The sequence below is a fragment of the Rhinatrema bivittatum genome, chromosome 2 (genome assembly GCF_901001135.1).
Source record: "Rhinatrema bivittatum chromosome 2, aRhiBiv1.1, whole genome shotgun sequence".
NCBI lineage: Eukaryota > Metazoa > Chordata > Amphibia > Gymnophiona > Rhinatrematidae > Rhinatrema > Rhinatrema bivittatum.
Genome location: NC_042616.1, coordinates 4,833,064 through 4,849,684, shown reverse-complemented (window position 1 = coordinate 4,849,684; position 16,621 = coordinate 4,833,064). Strand labels below are relative to the sequence as shown.

Genomic DNA, 16,621 nt, shown 5'->3' with positions numbered 1-16,621 from the left:
TAAAAATCTTTCCTGTCCTCCAGCTCCCATGTTTTCGCTCCCTGGTTAATGTAACTTTTTACCTTCTATATAGTTGTTAATTGGTTTCCCCCTGTTCTATTGTAAACCGGTACGATAAGACCTCGTCTTGAGTATCGGTATAGTAAAAGAATTTCAATAAATAAATAAATAAAGCTGGTGGTCAATTCTAGTGGCCAAAGCCACTAGTTCATCCAGCGAGTCAGGTGTCTCACGAGCGGCAAGCTCACCCTTCAAGCGGGTATTCAGACCTCGGAGCAAATGAAGAAGAGAGTTTTCAGGCATCTAGGTTCCCAGCATAATTCTGTAGCAAGAGTCTTGAACTCTATTGCAAAATCAGCCCGTGGTCGGTTGCCTTGCTTCAGGTCCACCAGGTCAGAACTAGCAACAGTCACTCGAGCAGGATCATCAAAAATGGATTTAAATAATTCTAGAAATCCATCAATATCCTGCAGGATTGTATCCTTACGTTCCCACATCGTTGAAGCCCAAGACAAGGCCCTTCCATCAAGATAAGATAGAATATAAGTAGTCTTGGCGTAGACTGTGGGGAAGTGTGCAGGCTGCAATGCGAAATGCATGCAGCATTGGTTTAGGAAACCTCTAGTTCTTTGTATCTCTCCAGAGAAACGAACTGGAGCAGCCAGAGGTACCATAGTCTTTACAGTTACTTCAGGTAACTGATTTTCATTACTGGAAGTAGCACCTTGCGTCTTCTGTGCTTGTAGCTGATGAAACGCTGAAGTGAGTTTCTCCAAGGCATCTTGTTTAGCAATGCGCAGGGCCAGGCCAGGGACGGCCTGTAAGGTATAGATCTGTGCCGGATCCATGGAGTTAGCAATCTGTTATAATTAGTGAGGTTTTGGTGGACCCTTGGACACTGTGGCAGCTGATCACGCCCACGGGAGGAAGTCCCGTGAAGGGCCACAGGTCAGGCTCAGCTTAGGATACACAAACACAGAGATTGATCTTTTATTAGACAATGTGATGAAGCCACCAGAGGTGGCAGTGATGAGCAGTAGAAGTATCCTGGCTGGGCTAGTATCCCTCAGGCGCTGGAACAGCGACTCCTCCGGTTGCAGTGCTGTAGTGGAAAGAACTGAGAATAATGAGTACAGTGGAATATGCACAAGCCCCAGTATGGAGAACCCCAGGATAGGGAGAGCAGGCCCTCGAGGAGCAAGTACCTGATCCCTGAGAGCTGAGAGGCTTGAAGGTGATGTACTCGCACAGCGGCTCCACATAGGAGATGGCACCAGGGCTGAAACGGAAGCAGGTCCTCGAGGAGCGAGTACCTGGTTCCAGGGAACAGCTCTGAGGTGAAGATGGTAGTACTGACTGGTGTTGAAGATAGCGAATCCTTCCAGGCAAAAGAGAAGGTATGAGCAGGCAGCGAGTCAGGGAACATGGGCCCTCGAGGAGCGAGTACCGGTTTCCTGATAGTGACCTAAAAAGCAAATGAGGCCCCCAAGGAGCAGGTACCCCGTTAGCGTTAAGAGTCCAATGGAATTGGAAGCAGAGTAGCTGGGTATGGAGAGTGAATCCCATCCGTAAGAATCCCCCTTGCTAACTCAAAGGCTAGCAAACAATGTAGGCTTTAAATATCTGGGCAGCATGATGTCATCAAAGGGGGACGCCCCTGAGGTTCGCGCCAAGTAGGAAATAAGAGAAAGAAGTGTGCGGCGCGCACCCTAAGGTATTAGTGGAGCATGGTGGGAGGCAGCGCCCAAGCCGGTCCGGGAACGCCGGAGAGGGCGGCAGGTAGACGCCGTGGCAGCCAGGCGTCCATCTGCAGCAAGAGGAGAAACAAAGAAAGAAAGATAGGCGGAGTGAAGCCATCGGGAAGGGACGGTTGCAACAATATGTCCATCCTACTCAGTATTTACAAGCCTTTACTCTCCCAGATTATCCAGTACTTGGTGCCCTCTTCTGTGCATGTTGTTGGCTTGTGTAGTGTACATCTGGTTGGGTTATATCCTTGTACATCAGTTGACTCATTTCTCATGCTCAGCTTTATGATAACAAGTGCGAACCCACAAAAGCCTCTGCAGGATTGCCCCATACCACAAGATGTTTTTCGCATGGTGCATGGCCATTTACATAATATAAAAATGGATTCCACAGCAATTGCCATGCGAAAATGTTTGTGAGAATCCATTTACTTTTCTGCAAGAAAATCCAACTACACCTCCTTGAGGTGAAATTTTTCTCATGCAGAATCACTAATGAGCTGATTTGCCTGAATTTTCATTTCAATAGCTGATTTTGAACTGCTTCACAAACACAACATTTTGTGTGTTAAAATGGCGAATAGAGAGAGGACCTGATTTACTAAAGCATTTCTTCTATTCTTGAGTGTGAAAAGTTTTGCAAATACGATCACGCACTCCATTTGCTATTTTAACATGCAAAATTGTGTTTGCAAAGCCATTTGTTGTCATTTGTGGCTCTGTACATTATCCTTTAGGGTTTTTACTCAGGCAATAGCAGATTTTCTTGCCGTAGACTTAGAAAATGGTATTTCTTGTCACCCCATTAGTTTGTTACACACCGTGTATGTTTTGCTTTTTCCTACAAAGCTTGTTATAAAGATGCTTCCCTCAGTGTGGCTGACCTGTTTCCAGATACCTGTTCTCCATTGTCAGCAATGCGTCGGAGACATTATCGGGAAGGTTGCTCTGTTCCCTTATATTTGCCAAAGAATTTGATTTAACACAAGAACAAGAGTCCGATGTTTTTCTTTTTTTTCTGTTTGCTCTCTGGTTTATTTAGCAGGGATTCCAGCATTTAACATTACACATTTTGACAGGGGATAATTCCTGCCTTCCAAATGCCACTCTGCTTAGTGATTTCTCTCTGCCAGGATCCAGGTGCGAGAATGCAGACTTTTCCCCATCTTCATTTGCTCTTTGGATTCTTATGGTTCTTTTTAATCTCATAAAAGCTGTAAGAAACACAAAAACAAAATGAGAAATTTTTTTTTTTTATCAGGGATTACTCAGTCAAGAGAGTCTTTGAGTGTCTGACACTCAATTAAAAGTTTCCACTTTTTCCCTCTTCTTTTCTGCTCCTTCGTAATTTTTTTTTTTTTGTTTCTGTCTTTTTCAGCATAAGGAATGTTGGAAATAATTTTGCGTAGTGACCCACTGGGGTTTACTATCAGTGGAGCCCTTAGTCCACTCTTTGAGCTAGAATTAGGGAAAATGGGTGCTCATGATCGATTGCCCACTCTCCCAATGCACACCGATCGACCTCTCCGGGGCGCCTGATTTAATATTTAAATAATTTGCTGCGGTAAAAAGGAGGCACTAGGGAAATTGTGCACCCCTAGCGCCTCCTCTGCAGCGCCCAGGAGACGTGGCTGTCAGTGCGGGTTAGGAAAACGGACGCTCAATGTTACGAGCACAGCCACAGGTTAGGGAAATGGATGCTCATTAACCTTTTTTTTAAGGTTATCCTCCTTTTTGTTCCTCTGGGAAATCCTATTACCAACCGAAGCACTTCAGCTTACGTGCTTTGCCAAGCATAGTTCCATCTGTGACCACCAGCAGTGATTAGCAGTCCACCTGCCCTCTTGCATCTACACCTCAAAGGAAGTCACGCTTGCTCGTACTGCATATCTTCTAGAAACTGCTATACCATCCGGTCACTAATACTTTCAACCCTGACCCTCGAACTACTGAGTGATACCAACGGCTACTCCTCGATGCATTCAAGTGGCTAGCAAGTCTGCCAAGTCGTCCGGTCATCAAAGTCCCTACACATATATCCTTGACCGACTTGGGGATGCCTGCCACCGTGTCGAGACTTCTACACCTCTACTCGCCGCAGCTCAAACAGCTACCTTGACTCCTTGCATCCATCGTGAGTCACTGAACTGCCAAGTTCCTGGAACCATCAACTCAACGGCTAACTTCACCTAGTACTCCAGCCTGCACCACGGCTTCAGTCTTAAGTTTATGGACCTCCATTTAAGCCAAGTCTTGGATGGAGCCTTGCCTCTGCCTTGATCCTAGAACTAAGATGCCATCTTGTGGTTCTGTACCCTACACCCTGCCTGACCTGCGCTTTCAGCATTCCATGTTCTGTGTTTGTCTTGCCTGGACCTTGACCACTTCTGCCTTGTCTTCTGCGCTAGTATCCGTCTCGCTACAGCTACTCTCCAAGAAGTTCCAGCCTTGACCTTGGATCCTTGATTGCCCCTGACGGTATTGGTATACCGCCTTCTTCTCAAGCTGTTGACAAGAGGCTTGAGGGGGGGGCTTTGAGGAGGGGGTACTGTTGCGATCCTGCCCGCGAGGAGCGCGGGCAGGCTCTTACCTTCTCGCGGCCAGTCGGGCCACTGACGCTGCTGCTTCTCTCTCCTTGAATCAGCTGGGGCCGTCCCCGCAGCTGTTGCCATGTGGCCGGCTCCTCTGCTGCTGTTTCTGCCTTCCCCCGATGTGCTGCTGCGATCCCGGGGCCTTCAGCCAGCAGGGAGGCCATCCCTGCCGGTGCCTGCTTTAGCCCGGGTCCTCGCCCGGCAGGGAAGTCGTCCCTGCCGGTGCCTGCAGCCTGATACAGCTCTCTACTCTGCCTGCAGTCTCTCACAGCTCCCTGCAGCCAGCCTTACCTCTCTATGCTTCTTCCTGCTTCAGTCTTCGCGGCTGGGAGCCGCTCCAGCAACATGCCTTCACCCAGCTCCAGTCCAGGGCTGCTCCGCTGCTTCCTTGGGCCCTCCACGTGACTGAGGACGCCACCCGCTTCCAGCTCATCTCTCCAGTTTCCTAGGGCGCGGGCGTGCGCCTCTCTCCTCCTCTTCAAGGGCCAGCCGGGTGGGACCCTCTGCTGACCCCTCCCTGGTCGTTGTCTTCATCAGCCCTACAAAAGGGCTCAGCGTCCAGTCTAACTTTGCCTTCGCAAGGAGTTGGTCACTCCTGAGATCCTTCGCTCCAGGAGGTGTCCGTGTTCCAGCACTTCTGCAAGGTCCTGTGTTTCCTGTTACTTGTTGGAGCTCCTCGTCTTGTCCAGATGTCCGCCTTCTGTTCCAGTCCCGATGTCCGCCTGCTGTTCCAGTCCCAAGGTCTGTCTCTTGATCCAGTATCCGTGTTCCAGTCCTGATGTTACCTGCTGTTCCAGATGTCCATGTTCCAGCCCCGAGGTCTGTCTCTTGTTCCAGTATCCTTAGTGTTTGTTCCTGACCCTGATGCTTTAACCTGCCTTAGGCTGCCAGTGTGCAGCAAACTTGTCTTCGGCTGCCAGGAGTGCAGCACCAGCTTTCGGCTGCCAGGAGTGCAGCAACTTGCCTTGACTGCCAGGAGTGCAGTAAACCACTGCTTGCTCTTCCCTGTGCTCTCCCATTCTCAGCGTGGTCCGCGACCAGCCTTCCAGGGCTGTGTAGGGCGCGCATGGGACAGGGTGGTCCGCGACTCAGTCCCCGCGGGTGGCCTGAGTAGGGTGCCCTGAGGGACAGTGCCCATGTCTTCCTTCATCCCTCGTTCCTGAGTCCACCTCTGTGCATCCAGTATCTCGCCCTGAGTCCACGTCTGTGCCTGAGTCCACCTCTGTGCATCCAGTACCTCGTCCTGAGTCCACGTCTATGCCTGAGTCCACCTCTGTGCATCCAGTACCTCGTCCTGAGTCCACGTCTATGCCTGAGTCTATGTCGTTCCTGAAGTCTCGTCAGTACCTCTATGTTCCAGTCTTCACTACCCTGGCCTCCATCCGACCTCTACTTCGTGCCATACCCTGCGGCAGGTCCGAAAGGGCTGGGAAGGTTGGAGGACTGTTCACAAGACCAACATTGCGTTGTTGGGTCTTACGAAGCGTGCAGGTCCGGAGGAGGGCCTGTCTTCCCAGCCATCACTCCAGCCTTGCTCCCATCCAGCCCATGCTTGGGCATGCCACGCCTCCCAAGGCACCTCTTCAGAGTCCCTCTGGGGTCGAGCCGTGGCCCAAGGTCACACTTCTCTCAGGAAGTGGGATCGCTCTCCTAGCGCTCCCCAACACAACTATTACAAAATGCCGCAGAAAGACTCCTACTAGGATTCAAGAATTATGACCACGTTACACCCTCGCTAATCTCACTGCATTTGGTTATCAGTACAATCCAGAATTTATTATAAAGTACTAACAATAATTTTCATTATCATTCATTCCATTAACTCCAGCTTGTTAGGAGTGATATTACATCCTTACAAACCCCAGCACACTTTAAGATCACAAAATAAAGTACTATCGACTATTCCAACAATAAAGAGCACACCTCTAATGCAAATAAGAGACTATGTGTTCTCTGTAGTGGGCCCAAAGCTATGGAACTCTCTGTCTGAGATGCTACGTATTTTACCCGATAGAGTTTTAAAAGCAAACTATGGTAAAAACATGGTTATTCAAAAACGCATATGAATTAACATACAACACCTGAAAGTCAAGAACCACAAGGCCCAGAAGGACAAAAGATAATAATCAAAACATGTAAATAAATCCAGTGAGAGATATAATTACTATGTAATATAAAATTCACAAGACAGATATTAATAGATAACAATACTTGTACAAGAATACCAGATCTGAAACCAATCGTTTGTTGTCATAATTATGAATGTCATTTTGACTCGAAGGCTTTATTCTCCTACGTATCATCTCTCACCAAACCAACACCACCATCCATTCCAGACCAACTAGCGCTCAGCAAGGCCAACGAATTAGCCAACTACTTCAAAACAAAAATTACAAACCTCACTCGCTCCCTTACAATCCATCAAACTCTCCCAACACCTCTTAGCTCATACCAGCCCACGCTGACTTCTAGACTAGAGTCATTCGAGCCCACATCCGCCTTGGAGATTGAAAATTTACTTAAAAAAATTAAACCATCTGCACATCCCTCGGACCCACTCCCTACTAATCTGCTCACCGCCATCCCTAACACCGTCGCAAAACCTATTGCAGAAATCATCAATACCTCTTTAGCCATGGGCACAGTCCCTAATCAACTAAAACTTGCAATCATCAAACCCCTACTGAAAAAACCAACTGCATCACTAACGGACCCAGCTAACTTCAGACCCATTGCAAACCTGCCCCTGATCTCCAAACTGATGGAAAAAGCCGTAAACAAACAACTGTCCGAATATCTCGAGGAGCACAACATTCTTTCCCCGGCACAATATGGTTTTCGAAAATCACGAAGTACAGAGTCACTATTGCTCTCTCTCACTGATAATTTACTTTTAAACCTGGAGAAAAAACAGTCATTCTTACTGATACTTTTAGACCTATCCTCAGCGTTCGACACGGTAAATCACCCACAACTCCTAGAACAACTATCAAACATAGGAATAAAAGGCACAGCTCTCAGTTGGTTCAAATCGTTCCTATCTAACAGGTTCTACAAGGTCAGAATTAATAACAAGGAATCTGCACCCATCCTATCAGACCAAGGCGTACCTCAAGGTTCATCCCTCTCTCCCACCCTATTCAATGTCTACCTCCTCCCCCTCTGCCATCTGCTAACACAACTCAAACTTACTCATTACCTCTATGCAGACGACATCCAGATCCTCATCCCCATTACAGAATCTATTCAAAAAACCTTCGCCTACTGGGAAAATTGTCTTCAACCAATTAAACAACTACTTTCCAGTCTGAACCTGATTCTAAACTCTAGCAAAACAGAGTTGCTACTGATCTCACACAACCCGAACACCCACACACCCAGCCTGACACAAACCACATCTTTTAACATGGAGCTCTCTACCGACGTCAGGAATCTAGGAGCATGGCTTGACAACCAACTTAACCTAAAAAAATTCATAAACACAACCACCAGGGATTGCTTCTTTAAACTACAGGTCCTAAAGAAACTAAAGCCACTCCTTCACTTCAATGACTTTCGTCTCGTTCTTCAATCCATTATTTTTTCGAAACTTGACTACTGCAACTCAATCTTACTGGGCCTTCCCGCCATCAGCATCAAACCCCTACAGATAGTACAAAATGCCGCAGCCAGAATCCTAACTAACACTAATAAAAGAGACCATATTACCCCTATCTTGAGCAACCTCCACTGGCTACCCATCAAACAGAGAATCCTATATAAAACATTAACCATCATCCATAAAGCAATTCATAACGTTGCACCTATATCTCTACAAACCCAACTTCTTCCACACTCAGCTGCCAGACCCATAAGAAGCGCCTACAAAGGCACATTAGTCGCAGCTCCGGCCAAATCAACACTAAGAAAAAGAGCACTTTCCACTGCGGGACCACACCAATGGAATGCGCTCCCACCAGACCTTCGACTCGAACCCAATCTACTAGAGTTTAAAAAAAGGTTAAAAACCTGGCTCTTCAGGCAAGCGTTCCAATTCCCAGAATGTAACTAGGCACCTCCTCCTGACGCTCAATTCCAACCATTGCAGTGTGTCACTAACACATTGACACTTAATTTCATACCCGCACTTACTTTTTCTCATGTCTATTTAACAGTCGTTATTCACCTTTATATAGCCGCTTTTTGCAGACCATATTCGTTACTAAAATTCCTTGTAAAAAGATGAACTCACACATACTATTCATTACACGGTTAAGGTTTTGTTAATTGTTAAATTTGTTAAATATAATTATTATTACTTTCAATGTTCATTGTAATAAGGTTAAATAGTTGTAATAAGGTTCAATGGCTGATTGTTATTGTTCAATGTTCCATGTAAAAAAACCCCGGTCTAACCTCCCAGACCAGGGCAACCTTTTTGTTACTTGTAAACCGGATTGATTTGTATTGTATACAGGAATTCCGGTATATAAAAATTAAAAATAATAATAATAATAATAATAATTTTGTAAACTGTTGTGATTTATATATGGAACAATGGTATATAAAATGTCTAAATAAATAAAAAAATACTACCCCCACACATCCACACACTCACAACTAACCCCCAAAGATGTACACACATACATACCTATATACCACTCCCACAAACATCTACACACCCACATATATAACACACACATATTTAGCACACACAAATACCCACACAACCATATGTATACCACCCCGACTCACAGCCATACCCAACCTTCAAAGACATACACACACATCCAAAGATACAACACACATCCACATTTATAACACACACGCACACAACCGCAACCCTCCCACTCACATTCATCAGACCCTTAAAGACACACTTAAACACATATACATATATAGATATACCACCAGCACCACACATAGCCGCACACTCAGATATATACCACCATCACACACATCTATACCTTAACTGCCAAAACACACACAAACATATATATATTACATACACCCTCTCATACATCCACACTGGACGACCCAAAGACACACATGCACATACCCACATATATACATTAGGGATGTGAATCGTTTTAGGACGATTAAAATTATCGTCCGATAATTTTAATATCGTCTTAAACTGTTATGGAACACAATACAATACAGATTCTAACGATTTATCGTTATAAATCGTTAGAATCGTGAGCCGGCACACTAAAACCCCCTAAAACCCACCCCCGACCCTTTAAATTAAATCCCCCACCCTCCCGAACCCCCCCCAAATAACTTAAATAACCTGCGGGTCCAGCGGCGGTCCGGAACGGCAGCGGTCCGGAACGGGCTCCTGCTCCTGCATCTTGTCGTCTTCGGCCGGCGCCATTTTCCAAAATGGCGCCGAAAAATGGCGGCGGCCATAGACGAAAAAGATTGGACGGCAGGAGGTCCTTCCGGACCCCCGCTGGACTTTTGGCAAGTCTCGTGGGGGTCAGGAGGCCCCCCACAAGCTGGCCAAAAGTTCCTGGAGGTCCAGCGGGGGTCAGGGAGCGATTTCCCGCCGCGAATCGTTTTCGTACGGAAAATGGCGCCGGCAGGAGATCGACTGCAGGAGGTCGTTCAGCGAGGGTTCCGGCGCCTCGCTGAACGACCTCCTGCAGTCGATCTCCTGCCGGCGCCATTTTCCGTACGAAAACGATTCGCGGCGGGAAATCGCTCCCTGACCCCCGCTGGACCTCCAGGAACTTTTGGCCAGCTTGTGGGGGGCCTCCTGACCCCCACGAGACTTGCCAAAAGTCCAGCGGGGGTCCGGAAGGACCTCCTGCCGTCCAATCTTTTTCGTCTATGGCCGCCGCCATTTTTCGGCGCCATTTTGGAAAATGGCGCCGGCCGAAGACGACAAGATGCAGGAGCAGGAGCCCGTTCCGGACCGCTGCCGTTCCGGACCGCCGCTGGACCCGCAGGTTATTTAAGTTATTTGGGGGTGGGGGATTTAATTTAAAGGGTCGGGGGTGGGTTTTAGGGGGTTTTAATGTGCCGGTTTTTCGATTTTTTCGATTTTTTTAACGATTTTTCACGATTTTTCACGATATTTTACCCCCCCAAACGGCAACAATACGATTCCCTCCCCCTCCCAGCCGAAATCGATCGTTAAGACGATCGAGGACACGATTCACATCCCTAATATACATAGTAACATAGTAACAAAGTATTGACTATACAGACCAAATGGTCCATCCTGTCTGCTCAGCAAGCTTCTTATGGTAGTAACTGCTGCTCTGGCAGGTAACCCCCAAGACGTATGCTAAAGGGAGTAATATTAACAATCTACTCAAAACTAGTGTTGACTCATCCAGTGGGGGATAGCATCCAATCATTTCTATCTATTTGGAACCAAATATCAAATAATAATAATACAACATCAAAAATATAAACTCATAAACCATTGTAATTAATTCTTTCTTTGGCTAAGCTTGCACTAAATCTATAATGAGACAGTCATTGTTGCTTCCACCTTAAATTAAGATGCCACTAACTCAACCAGGTTTTTACCTTATACCTATCACACATCAGATCCAACTCCTCTCTGACAGATAACGATAGATCATTCCAAACTTTGGGAACTGACATGGGAAATGAGCAATTCTGCAATTTAAACTTCGTAAGCTTTAAGAACATAAGAACATTAGAAATTGCCAAGCTGGGTCAGACCAAGGGTTCATCAAGCCTAGCATCCTGTTTCCAACAGAGGCCAAGCCAGGTCACAAGAACCTGGCATGTACCCAAACACCAAGAAGATCCCATGCTACTGATGCCCGTAATAGCAGAGGCCATTTGTAGGAGCAGCTACAAAAGTAAAAAATGTGCAAGAGGCGTGGTCATTGTTAAAAAATTCCATTCTAGAAGCACAGTCCAGATGTATTCCACACATTAAGAAAGGAGGAAAGAAGGCAAAATGATTACTGGCATGGTTAAAAGGGGAGGTGAAAGAAGCTATTTTAGCCAAAAGATCTTCATTCAAAAATTGGAAGAAGGATCCAACAGAAGAAAATAGAATAATACATAAATGTTGGCAAGTTAAATGTAAAACATTGATAAGACAGGCGAAGAGAGAATTTGAAAAGAAGTTGGCCGTAGAGGCAAAAACTCACAGTAAAAACTTTTTTAAATATATCCGAAGCAGAAAGTCTGTGAGGGAATCAGTTGGACCGTTAGATGATCAAGGGGTTAAAGGGGCACTTAGAGAAGATAAGGCCATCGCGGAAAGATTAAATGATTTCTTTGCTTCGATGTTTACTGAAGAAGATGTTGGGGAGGTACCCGTACTGGAGAAGGTTTTCATGGGCAATGATTCAGATGGACTGAATCAAATCACGGTGAACCTAGAAGATGTGGTAGACCTGATTGACAAACTGAAGAGTAGTAAATCACCTGGACCGGATGGTATACACCCCAGAGTTCTGAAGGAACTAAAAAATGAAATTTCAGACCTATTAGGAAAAATTTGTAACCTATCATTAAAATCATCCATTGTACCTGAAGACTGGAAGATAGCAAATGTAACCCCAATATTTAAAAAGGGTTCCAGGGGCGATCCAGGAAACTACAGACCGGTTAGCCTGACTTCAGTGCCAGGAAAAATAGTGGAAAGTGTTCTAAACATCAAAATCACAGAACATATAGAAAGACATGGTTTAATGGAACAAAGTCAGCATGGCTTTACCCAAGGCAAGTCTAGCCTCACAAATCTGCTTCACTTTTAGGAAAAGTAAAAAGTCATGGGATAGGTGGTGATGTCCTTTCGTGGATTACAAACTGGCTAAAAGACAGGAAACAGAGAGTAGGATTAAATGAACAATTTTCTCAGTGGAAGGGAGTGGGCAGTGGAGTGCCTCAGGGATCTGTATTGGGACCCTTACTTTTCAATATATTTATAAATGATCTGGAAAGAAATACGACGAGTGAGATAATCCAATTTGCAGATGATACAAAATTGTTCAGAGTACTTAAATCACAAGCAGATTGTGATAAATGGCAGATGAAATTTAATGTGGATAAATGCAAGGTGATGCATATAAGGAAAAATAACCCATGCTATAATTACACAATGTTGGGTTCCATATTAGGTGCTACAACCCAAGAAAGAGATCTAGGTGTCATAGTGGATAACACATTGAAATCGTCGGTGCAGTGTGCTGCGGCAGTCAAAAAAGCAAACAGAATGTTGGGAATTATTAGAAAGGGAACGGCTGTCATTCATCAAAAAGGGGCGTGAAAGACAAATGCCCATATGTGCAAGAGAAAGCTACGAGTTAGACAATTATGATTTGGTGTCTTAGACTTAGTCTTAGTCATTTCTTAAATAAAATATTTATATAAAATAAAATAAAGATATCTACTTTAGTTAGTAGGGCAATCGCTTTTAATTTATGCGGTATCGTGGCTGGTTTTGATAGATAATGTTGCCGATCGACGTATAAGCAGTTTTTTTTCAACTTTTTAACAGTGTCTCTTTGAGAACTATTTTGATATATTTTCACAAATTGCTTAAGCCAGTATGTGCGTCAGGGTTTATTTATTTTTTGTAGTTTTTTGATAGATACATTTGATGATAAAGGGAGAAAGACAACAATGTCGATGTGTGTATAAAATTATTTGGTGCATGGAATTGAAAGCATTGTCATTAGTCATGTTCATTTTTTAAAATTCCCAATTAAACATTCATCTTACACGGCCCCTATTGACATATTTTTGAGACACCGACTTTAGTCACTTATTTTAAGTCATAACATTTATTGGCTTAAGTTTTATTCACTCACTTATTTATTTATTTTTGTTAGATAGAGTACTGCATTGTTCTATTTTACGATTTTTTCATCATTTTTTCTCCTTTTTACTTCTTTTTGTTTGCCATTAAATCTTCTCTGTTGTAACATGCACATTATACACAATAAGTGGTTTTATTATTTTATTTTTTCAAATTTTACACTATACACAGCATTGGAGAGCATTGTTCATTAATTATATTGTTGTGCAAGATATATATTTTCTTGACATGAGGCACATTCATAATCCTTTATGTGTTTTATTAATTACAATATTTATAACATTCTTTATTCATATTATTTTTTTATTCATCAAATTACAGACCATTTGATGTTTATTTACATTAGAAATCCGGATATTCAGAAACGACAAAACAATAAATTTGAGGTAAAGGCAATACTGTATTTTCACTTTATTACACATATTTATTACAACTTATGTTTTCAGCATTATATGTCACACCACACATATCCATGTTACCATTTTATATGTTCATTTTATATGTCTGTTTTAATTATGCTTTTATGCTTTTTATTCATTTATTTATTAGTATATGTTATTTATTGTATGTTGTAGCACCTGATGCAGCCCTATTGAAAGAGGGCGAAACTCGGCCTGAGTCGGGCTTGTTTGCATATTCTTGTCTCTATTCAATAAAGAAATCCAGATCGGACATTTGGCTGCTTATTCTGTACTGTTGCCCCCACGGCTTTGTTAGGCAGCCTTCCTTGCTGTTTCTTCAGTCCAATTCTGGTCACCGCATCTCAAAAAAGATATAATTGCGATGGAGAAGGTACAGAGAAGGGCAACCAAAATGATAAGGGGAATGGAACAACTCCCCTATGAAGAAAGGCTAAAGAGGTTAGGACTTTTCAGCTTGGAGAAGAGACGGCTGAGGGGGGATATGATAGAGGTGTTCCCTGTACGTACCAGGACCAGTCCAGACGGTGGGTTATGTCCCCCGTCCAGCAGATGGAGTCAGAACAGAGCTCGAGAGTGGCACCTCATAGGCTAGCGCACCCTCTGCTGGAGCCCAGTATCTTTCTGACTCCAGCAGATGTGAGTTGGGGAAACCAGAGCTTCCCCAGAGTGACAGGTTTTCGTACTTGTTTTTGCTCTTCTTTGAGTTCTCTTCCTGTCATTTCTTTATTCTGGTAACAGGTTGGATCAAGTTTAAAAAAAAAAAAAAAAAGTTTTCACTGCAAATTTTTGAGGAGGCGTGCCTTCCGATTTCTATTCTGCCTCCTCCTGCTGTTCTCTACTCACGTTTTGGGTAAGGGTTGAATTTTTGTACTTTTGCCTTTCAGCGCTCTTCAGCCGGTGGAGCCGGCTTCGGCATTCTTTTGCTGTCAGTCCCGCGGCCCGGCACCTCTCTCTCGGGCCTGGGCGCGCCGGCAGGGGGTTTTTCCCGCCGGTGCCTGAGGACTGTTTGGGCGGGTTGTGCAGGCCATTTCGGCCCCCCCGCGGTGCGATCCTTTTTCGGCCCCCCCCCGAGGCGTCCTTCTCGTTGCGGCGTTCCGATGCCGCGCTTCGCTCGTTGCGAGTCCTGCGGAGAGCAGGGGTCGCGTCTCTCGAGGGAGGGGGTTTGCCCGCGCTGCCTTCCAGGAGAGGAAGACGCCGCGCACGGCTCGGGGTCTCTCCCGACGCCCCCCTCCCCGCAGCCCGGGAAGCGTGGGCCGGCCATTTCCCCGCCGAGGGCGGGGAATGGCGGCCATTTTGGAGGGGGACCCTGGCGCGGCAAACGGCCAGGAGGAGAATTCTGCAGCTCGGGGCGTACCTCGCCTCCCTCGTAGCTCCGAGGAGGGCCTGCCGGCGCGTCTGCCTCAAGAGTCATCTACTTCGGGCGCGCCCCCCGGTCTGCCGTTTTTCTCACCAGATTTTATTTTAAAAATGCACATGGCATATTTACAGGGCCTGTCTGATCCGGGGGGCGCTGCAGCAGGACCGGCTCCTCCCAAGATCCCTAAGCTAGCTTTACCACCCTCCGGGCCTCGGAGTCCGGCTGGGGCGGTTCCAGGGACCTCTGCTCTGCCATCCCCGCCTCGTGCTGTGGGAGCGGCTCCCTCGACGGCATGTGACCCCTCGGACCCTCCGGATCCGGCGCAACTGGATGGCCAAGCGGAAGGCGACGACCCGCGCGCCCTACGAATCTTCCACAGGGAAGAGCTGCAGGATCTGCTCCAACAGACTCTGCAAGAGCTGGATTTGGATCCGCCGCCGGACCCTCCGGCACCGGTGGCTCCGGCAGTTGCGACGTGTTCCAAGAAAGGAGATCCAGTTCTAGCCGCCCTCAGGCCTCGGGCGAAGGCTTTCCCGGTACATGAATCCTTCCTGCAGCTACTTACGGGGGAATGGGAGCAGGCAACTTCCTGGGCTGAGTCTCGTTCCGTCTCGCCACAGGAGATCTGCCGGGCGGCGACATGGAAGTCGCTGCATACGTTTGCCAGGCACTATCGGTTGCACCTGGCTCCTTCGGGATCTGGCCACTTTGGCGATCAGGTCCTCCGAGCAGGGCTTTCGGGGGCCCACCCGGTTTAGGGAAGCTTTGGTACATCCCACCGTCTGGACTGGTCCTGGTACGTACAGGGAAAAGAAAATTATTCCTTACCTGCTAATTTTCGTTCCTGTAGTACCATGGACCAGTCCAGACGCCCACCACTCTGAGATTTTAAGCTCCTGCTCGGGTTTTGACTGTATAACTGTCTTATTGTCTATTTTTCCTCGTCTACCTTGTTTTGTTCGAGGTTGCAGCTCCTCACAAGTTTGCCTGTTGCGACCTGGGTTGCTGGTCGCACCTGTTATTGTTCTTGATGTTTCACTCACTTCAGGTTCTTGATCCAACTTGTTTCTTTACCTGGCTATTTTCAGCTTTGTTATTCATGATACTGAGCTCCAGCAGAGGGTGCGCTAGCCTATGAGGTGCCACTCTCGAGCTCTGTTCTGACTCCATCTGCTGGACGGGGGACATAACCCACCGTCTGGACTGGTCCATGGTACTACAGGAACGAAAATTAGCAGGTAAGGAATAATTTTCTTTTTAAAATCATGAGAGGTCTAGAACGGGTAGATGTGAATCGGTTATTTACTCTTTCGGATAATAGAAAGACTAGGGGGCACTCCATGAAGTTAGCATGGGGCACATTTAAGACTAATCGGAGAAAGTTCTTTTTTACACAACGCACAATTAAACTCTGGAATTTGTTGCCAGAGGATGTGGTTCGTGCAGTTAGTATAGCTGTGTTTAAAAAAGGATTGGATAAGTTCTTGGAGGAGAAGTCCATTACCTGCTATTAAGTTCACTTAGAGAATAGCCACTGCCATTAGCAATGGTTACATGGAATAGACTTAGTTTTTGGGTACTTGCCAGGTTCTTATGGCCTGGATTGGCCACTGTTGGAAACAGGATGCTGGGCTTGATGGATCCTTGGTCTGACCCAGCATGGCAATTTCTTATGCTCTTATGTAATTTAGGAATCCTGCCGGGTA

General features: G+C 45.9%; 1 long non-coding RNA gene across 1 annotated transcript in view; it reads right to left on the bottom strand.

Annotated features, from left to right (window-relative positions):
- Positions 1-2,786: 2,786 nt before the first annotated feature.
- The window catches only part of LOC115083443, a 57,520-nt gene continuing 43,685 nt past the window's right edge, over positions 2,787-16,621 (bottom strand). The window contains exon 4 of the long non-coding RNA XR_003854338.1: positions 2,787-2,962. This is a non-coding gene — a long non-coding RNA (uncharacterized LOC115083443). The remainder of the gene's footprint in view (positions 2,963-16,621) is intronic.